The sequence below is a fragment of the Salvia splendens genome, chromosome 20 (genome assembly GCF_004379255.2).
Source record: "Salvia splendens isolate huo1 chromosome 20, SspV2, whole genome shotgun sequence".
NCBI classification, from domain to species: Eukaryota; Viridiplantae; Streptophyta; class Magnoliopsida; order Lamiales; family Lamiaceae; genus Salvia; species Salvia splendens.
The window spans coordinates 20210210-20219128 of record NC_056051.1 but is presented as its reverse complement, the minus strand read 5'-3'; the positions used below and the strand labels follow the sequence as shown (position 1 = coordinate 20219128).

General features: G+C 35.2%; 1 long non-coding RNA gene and 1 pseudogene across 2 annotated transcripts; both read right to left on the bottom strand.

Annotated features, from left to right (window-relative positions):
• Window positions 1-23: 23 nt before the first annotated feature.
• On the bottom strand, window positions 24-1773 carry LOC121781635 (annotated as a pseudogene).
• A 958-nt stretch (window positions 1774-2731) lies between these two features.
• Window positions 2732-4195, bottom strand: LOC121781105. 2 transcript variants are annotated; one of them, XR_006046137.1, is made up of 4 exons: window positions 4143-4195; window positions 3993-4078; window positions 3288-3392; window positions 2732-3164 (listed from the first exon to the last, which is right to left on the bottom strand). It is a non-coding gene; the product is annotated as an uncharacterized LOC121781105 (long non-coding RNA). The 2 variants fall into 2 exon arrangements; XR_006046138.1 differs by having other exon boundaries at window positions 3993-4054.
• Between the last annotated feature and the right edge of the window lie 4724 nt (window positions 4196-8919).

Sequence of the window (8919 nt, the reverse complement as noted above, 5' to 3'; positions counted from 1 at the left end):
CACAAATGAGATAGTATGAACTGATCACTTGTTTACATACATTTCGAAGTTTATTTCATTCTATAAAAAGGTTACAGTAGGTAGCTATTTGGCATCACTATAATCGTTATGTAAGCGACTTAACGAGCTTCTCTTGCAAGCTGAAGAAAATACAAAATTAAAAAAAACAATTAACTTGTGAATCAAAAATCACCTATCATTCAATAAAGAGAAATGTATACACACATGCACAACGTGAAAGACCTGAAAATAATGCTCAAGCTTCCTCTTGAGGCTGCATGCTCTTGTTTTACCTCTTGGAATTCCCTAATGCACCTGCAATGAACAAACCGTAAAAATTTATAATTCTAAACGAAAAGGTTATTTACGGGCAAAATGATAGTGCCAAAATCGCGTAAATATTGTAGAAGATGGACATAAAACTACATTTTAACTCAAAAGAAAATTCAATGCATGAAAATATGGGATAAGGGAAGCAAAAATACCCTTCCACGTTGCCAACATTGCAGTATTCTTGAAATTGTGTGCATTCCTTCTTGACCTTTTTGGCGCCAATGCTGCGGATACAAGGTTGAGATTATCAAATAAAAAGCAATGAAGTAAAAAAAAAAGAGAGGCAATTATTATCCATTTATCCTTGAGAATTTTGTTCAGGGCTAAATATTGCACTGTGCTAGTCTGCATTCAATCTATTTTCCAGAAGTTGGTGGGATATATATGTTACATATGTACCTAGTGCTGCTACCCTTGAACTGATGCATGATCTTATCCAGTTTCTCGAAGTCCCGAGGGTGTTTTTTCTGGATCAAATAAAATTAAGTTGAAAATTTGAAAAACAAGAACCAGTGAGAGTCATCGTTTTATTGTAAGGTAATTATAGTTCCTGTAACTCACAGTGTCAGTTCAATGCTTTGTATTAGTCGGACCGAGTCAGTGTAGAATAGCTTGACCACTTCTTCAACAAAGTGAGGGTTGGTTTCATCTTGCAAATCTTCCAGTTGAAGGAACTGTTCATCAAGATATCCCTGAGAAAGAAGCACCACTAGGTTCAGAAGGCAAGACAGATCTTAATTATGAGAAGAATGTCTAAAGAAAAATTAAATGATGCCATAATGCTAGAGTCAAAACTGGGAAGAATATTATAGATCAATTAAAAATCATTTCTCACAAAGACTATCATTTAAGAATAAACTGAGAAAAAATAAATCTTATGGGGCTACTTTTTGACAAATTTTAAAAAATGACAGATTTAAATATTGCAATTGTTGCTATGGTAAGGGAGACATGTACCTGATCAAATAAAGCATTCCTCAAATAGGCAGCTTGGCGTTCATTGTATAGAATAAGAAGAAAGAAAGTGAAGAGGAAAAGGAAAATGGTTGAAGTGTTTGGTTTATAATAGGAAAAGAGGTACAATGGCATACAGTTATATATAGGATAAATATTCTAAGCATAACTGGGGGAAAAAGATTCAAGGACTGTCCCCAGTGCCACGTCTAGTTTTCGTATGTAATCTTGTATAGGAACAAAACACACATGCACATACAAGAATCTATTGCAGCTGTGAGAGTTTTCACGATCTCACCACATGTAAATATGTCATGCTTCTCTAAAACTTGGACTTATAAAGATCCAAGGATAGTATGATACACAAACACACACAGAGAGATTAAGAGCACAAAATGCTTTAAAAAAATTTAAGTTAAAACTAACTGGATTGAAAAGGGTGGTTTAATAAAAAACCTATACGTGAATGTCACGCACAGAGTACATCGCAGCTCTTACTCATTTCTTTATCGCACAAAGTCCTCTTATATACAATAAAAGAAATTGATACTTATTTGGGTAGAAATAGAGATACATTTATTCCTCTTCTACCCGATTAGAGTAAAGTGAAAACATACGATCTTCCAAACTTCACAAAAAATATAGTGACTTGTGGTTGCCAAGCCAATACCAAATAGTTAACCAGTATACTATTATTGGAATTAAATGCTAGATTATTTTTTATTACTGACCAATCACCTAATCATGGATGTCCCCTCATGGGTGGAGGGATGTGGTGGAGGGGGGGGTGTAAAGGAAAGAGGCCAATCATCTAATAACCATGGATGCTCCCCTGTGGGTAGGGTACATGCAAGATACTATAAGTGAGTCATTTACTCGAATTTCCATATTCATGCACCATGGTACAAGATGTTCTTATCCTCAAAATACTTTACTGACTTGCCACTTCTTAATAATTTGGGTACCCACTAGTTAATATAACTATCTGTAACTTTGCTAGCATAGTATGATATTCTTGGAGAGACCTCCAAGTGATAAATGGAAATATCACAAATCCCCCCGCTTTTCCGCGGCTAAAGAAGGCTGATATTTTAGTATACTTGCAGTCATACAGTCGATGTCTATTTCAGTGTGATACTAATGAAATATTGATTTGAGCAGATGATGATTTAAATAAGGAAGACATTTGAACATGTTACCTGTGCTCTTGGCACATCTCTCATATATATGTAACCGTGTTAGGACAAGACACTTGAAGTCTTGTCTACCCTAAACGGCTAAACATGATGCATCAATACATGTCTACTGTTGTGCATTGAGAATTATGACTCATAAAAGTATAGCTGATCTTTCAAACCAATTTCAGCAGCAGATATCCTTGTGACTCGATTAACATAAACAAACAAAACTTAGGCATAAAACTAGTATTTGGATATAGTCCAGGTTTATCTGTGCCATCAGACCCACCGAAAAAGATTCTGCATTTGGCTATGGTAGCATAGTTTTTTCAGAAACTACTCAGCACAACAACTGGATACATGAAATACACTAGATGTCAATCCAAGCAACAAGTTGAATAAAAAACAAAACAAAAGAATAACTTATTTTCAGATTTGTATGGATAAAACTATATGATATTAGTGAGGTCCCATGAAGAAATAAACTAGATTGAGGGTTGACGAATCCCAGAAACAGTGACGACTTTGACCATGGGAGAACAAAGAAGGAAAAATCTTAACCAATGATTAAAAAGTGAGTGTAATACTTCCAGATAAGCAGCTTGGAATCCTTATCATGACTTCTTATCATTGCAGCAATCCACCAGAAGGTGTAAAGTGAAAGCAGAGTTGAGGACAGCCTGCAACTTTATTCCTTACCTACCGGAGGGAAGAGAAATAAACAACTAGCCATCAGTATAATGGATGATGTGGATCAGTGGTCACAAAACCAGCTTTTGAATAATATGGCACATAAATGTGACTGTGACTTGTTTTCTTTACCTGAAACAGATGGATTCTCTATTCCTGAGTCTCTATCCTCTGTGTTGTCGATAAGAACCCACAGCGGATATGTTAATCATCGAAAATGTTCAGCTTCCTTCCAATCTAAAAGTAGTAACGGCATAAAGATTCCTTCACATTAAGCTCTCAAACTTTTTACCATACGCTACTAGAGATAATTATTTTCTCTTTAAAGCTATTAACCTCCTAACTCAAACCTCATCTCATAAACCCAGGCATAAAAGAACACCAGATTCATCATTTGGACCTTAGCTTTTGGAATTTTAACTTGAAAACAAAATTTGTATCTACATATCTCTAAAATTCTTGCTCCATGGTTAATGAATGTATTCAGTGTAATGGAAATTAGGTATATCTATATAACAAAATTCACATGTCACATTCAACATATTCTCTTAACAATAAACATGTTTCTTATGCACTCTAAACTACAACATACAAACAAGCAATCAAACAATAATCACCACGAATTCCTCATATAAAATACGAGAATGAAATCAGTACATATATAAATTATACATTTGAGATGTTCTGTCAGCTGATTCATTACAAAAGAATAATTATCCCCACATTGAGGGGTGAAAATGAAGCATAAAATTAATTTTACCCTTGTCAATAACGTTGAAAAAGAATTTTAAGATAGAAGGCTCGTCGCCCAATTATTGAGCTACAATCATCACTGACCTTTTCAGCCGCAATCAAAACCGCCGATCATAGTCGTCGACGAAAAAAGGCAGCGCCTTCAGCTATAGAATATTCACGTGAATAACCTAAATTTTATGAAACAGAGTTACATTTACAATAGGAAACAGTAAACGGAGTACTGAGTGTTACCGATGAATGAATCCAGCAGCTTCGATTTAGTCATTTCCTTCTTTGAATTCAGCAGCTCCGATTTATTAGTAAAAACTCAATTTTTTTTTATTTTATAGTAATTGAATTATTTTAATTATATTTATTTTATTAATCTAAATAATAACTGCATGAAGAATAATATTAATATATATAATCATTATAAATAAGATTGTTACTCGTTGTGTACCACTCGCACATAATTATGCAACGTTAGCTAAAACTCAATTCCAGTTGGGATACCCCAACACATAGAAATGCAATTTTACATATTATGATTAAGATGGACTGCTATTTTAGTATTGAAGTATATGTAATGTGTAATCTATTCTTTTGGTAGATATATATGCGAGTCTGAGTACATGGTACTCACTAAATCCATGCCCCAAAAGATACACACATATTTGTATTATTATCATGTCATCATAGTAATATTATCATATCATCACAGTAACACATTTTTAAAAAGTCCGAACTTACAAAGTTCTTTTGCGACTATGCGATCTAAGTTCTTTCTATGATCTGTCTTATATGAATTTCCAGTGTTGGAAAGGTGGCCACTTTCTCGGATACATTGACCAGCCAACCCACTCGATGGCACGCAATCATAGTATACACTAACCCTTATTAGGGACGTTCCTTTACCGGGATGCAAATTCAAGTAGTATTAACTTTGACATATTGGGACACTCCCCTACTAGCTAAACAAAGTTATGTGGCAAGACATTAACTTTGAAACAACATATGTTTGAATTCTTAAAGAAAATTTGAATGAATAATCCTTGAAAGTAATTGTATCCACACGGGTGTGTTCACCGTTCTGGATATAGCAAGATTTAAGTTCGATTATGAGTATTAGCACGTGTTTAGTGTGCATGATAACTGTAACAATATTGAAATTTGTGTCAAGAATTAAGAATGAAATATCATTTCTATTCCTACTTTTTAGAATCCCCCAACCCCAGGGACATGCTCGCCCGCCCACAATAAAATTGAAATATCAAAAAATAAAAATATTTCCCACTTGTCTAAACTTGGCTTAATTCATGGAAAACGAATACCTATGGAATGATTTAATTATGTGGGCCATAAGCCACAATTCTAACCTGCTTTCATTTCAAATAAAACCAACAAAGTCAACCTAACGTATAAAGCCCACCTATAAAGGTTTCGTAAAAAGGAATATGAGCTTTTCAGCTAAAATAACCGTAATCAATATGTCGCATTTTTCATATTAGAGATATCAGATATACATCCCCTACTACTTCAGTGACTCCTTATAGAGATTTCCGCTATCACTCACGTTAATTTATCATTATAACACTTAATTTCCTACAGTTATAAAAAGAAATTTGTTTATCATTTATCATTATTCATTGATTCAATTAATAGAAAATAATAGATAATGAACACTTATTCTTTTACATTGCCGAGTAGACTCATGGTTACAGAAGATATTTTAATCGATATCTTATAGAAATACTTGTTCAGTGTATTTTAAATGGGATGTCCTACATAAATCTGCTTTAGAATTGATATTGTAGGACCCACCAAATTGGTGGACATATGCTGTAATTCAGTGTTTTAGATATGGGCCGACATTTACCATCACAAATTTGGCATTTTTTTAAATGTAATTAGATAAAGACGGATCTGCCCCCTAAAAGTGTGAAAAAATTGAATTTACGCGGCTGAATCAAAATTAGCGCGGCATAGTGGGTATCTTTAACCCTTTGCAGCGTATACAAAAATCAGGCAGAAGGCACACAATAAGTAGCAAAAATTTCAGCGAGCAATCACTCTAGGGTTTTGTCGAAATGCAGGTATTCCATTTACTCCTTCCCTTACTGAATACACAGGTTAAGTAGGTTACGATTTATGTGCTTCGGCGAAGCATTTGTCGCCTATTTTGTTGCTAGAATTGAGGTCTGATTTGTCATGTTATTGTTGGGTTGTAGGACCAGATGTTTGGGTCGAGGAGTAGTTTCATGGTTCAACAAAGTGTAACTGCAAGCGAAGGTATTTGTTGTGCCTACCCTTACAGATAAAATCCATTTATTTATGGCCGTGTACTCCAAAATTTGTGATTTTCGGTTTTGCTTGATTTAGGTCTTCACCACACACCTCGGCAGAAGTATCGCAAGGGTGACCGCACTCGGAGAATGTGGCTTGAACGTGAGGAGGAGATTTTGGCAACAAGCTTACTAGGCTTGGTGGCTAGTGGATGGAAATCCGAAAGTACTTATACAGAACCTAGCCACTTATACAGAACCAACATAAGCTGAATTACATACCATAGCAAAATGATCTAGTTCCAAAAGTACTTATACAGAACCTAGCCACTAATATATAGCCTTCACATAGATGTTCTTAAAATGATAGTTTCAAATGATAAAATGATACTTTTGTTTAATAGTGATAGTTTTAGATTTTTTGGATGATACAATGATACTTTTGTATCATAAAATGATAGTTTGAGGGGATAAAATGATAGTTTCAAATGATAAAATGATACTTTTGTTTTAAAATGATAGTTTTAGATTTTTTGGATAATAAAATGATACTTTTGCATCATAAAATGATAGTTTGAGAGGATAAAATGATAGTTCAAAGATACGCCACCCTTTTTTTTCTTTCTGTTTAATAATAAATGTCAGTAGTAGTAATAGCATTTTTACTGATATTAATAGTGGTTTAGTAGTACTCAATTATTTTAATTGATATAAAAAATTATTAGTGGGGCATTGTGTATAGCATTTTAGTCCATGGAATATTTTGAGCCGTAAATTAAATCAAGATTAGATGTGGTGCTTGAGATTTAAGAGAACAATTCATCTTCTCCAAATTAATGTACAATAATCATAACTACATCAAAATATTAACTTACATAATTGTTTTGCGTACCCATTATCACACAAGTAGTAACAATCTGCGATGCATCCACACCAACACCAATTGTTAAAATTAGCATAAAAGGGAACTGCATAGATGTGTACAGCATATAAAAAGCTGAGTTATGACCTTGAGGGACCTTGAATCCATTCCTTTGAGTTACGGCGTCTTTTAGTACGCGTGAGTCGCCTGCTGAACCTTCCCATCCCGGCAATAAATACACGAACTGCATCTGGCGGTCGCATACGGCTAGGGTATTTGTAGCGATGTGGCCTTTGTGAGTGCGATACCTTGGCTTGTCTCCATTACTAACCAACACATCGATATGGGTCCCGTCCAAAGGACCAAGACAACCCTGTACAATTAGTATATAAATAAGAGATATAATGTGACAAAATAATGAAGCTGAATGGACTCAAACTTTGAACAACCTGGAACCACTTCCATCGATTATCTGTGCAGTCGGCGGACACCGGGGTGGGCTTTTTCAAGAGCACAGAATGTAAGCTCAAAATGGCACAAAGAACCTTCCGCATATAATATGACACGGTTGCACCTGATCGCTTGAAACAGAATTTGACTACCCGATTTTTTTTGTGGTGTGCTAGCACACCAAGGAATATTGCTACTTGTTCTTCAACGGGTAGGGACTTCCCTGTTATCAGTCCACCCCGTTGGGATAGAACTCTACAAAGTTTACCAAAGGTATTTACATCCATACGAAGATTAGCAACACAATCTACGTTTGAAAAACGAACTAGGCGATTTAGATGTTTCATTTGATCTGGAATTTTGTTCAGATTGTAACAAAACTCCTCAAACTCCTAAAATCCAACTTGAGTTTAAAAAATTGATGGCATTAAGTGAACCCTAATTAACCCCAAATCAGAAAGCAGAAACTTGCAAATCTCCAAACCATGATCAACACAAAATTGAACTTTATCGAATGACATAGCTAGCATAAAAAAACTACTTCAGAATTCAATTACAAATATAAATTCCCAAACCTTGATTAGTCAAAACTGAAAGAAGAAAAAAATCACAAATTTCACCAGAAAATCAACCGAGTTTAAGTCTCAATGAACATCAACTCATGAACACAATTGAATTGAAGTGATTCAACAGAGTTCTACTCAAACCAACGCAGATGCAATCCATATCTTTTTATGGGTAGAAATAATCTTATGGGTAGAAATAATTCACACGCAACAACGTTTTCATTGCTTTCAACCCTGCACACATAGGAAATAATCGATCATCGACACCCCCAAATTTTACCACCAAATCGGAGCAGGTGCTGACGATCTACTCCAAAAATGGGAGAGTATTCCCTCTAGGGTTCCCGCAGCGGAAAGGGGGGAAGTGAAAAATGCGATCGAAAGAGAGAGAGAAAAAGGGGGGAAGTGAAAAAAATGAGAGGGGCGATTCAGTAAAAGTTTGCTCAATTCTGGGAGTGCTTCCCGATGCAAGATCAAATCTTACCGTCTTTGTAAGAAATGATTTTTGGCAAAAACTGAGATGAACAGTGCGGGCCGTCTCTTTCTGGTCGGGCTCAATTGAAATAACCCAAAAACACTGAATGCCCATAATTCGCTGGAAATGGGCCCATTTCTCCCTATTTCTAAAACATTGAACACGCCCTTACATATTGACATTCTATCGTGAACAATGGATGATGTCATCCAAAGCCGCTTCATATCTTGAATTACCAGATATTTTGAGAATCTACTATCTTATTCATTTACTAAATACTAAGATTTCTCAGCTACTTACTGAATGTATGATGTTATTTCAAGAACTTCAAATTTTTGTTGGCGTTGCGAGAAGAGATGCACGCATGATTGGTGTTGAAGATTTGGATAGTCTT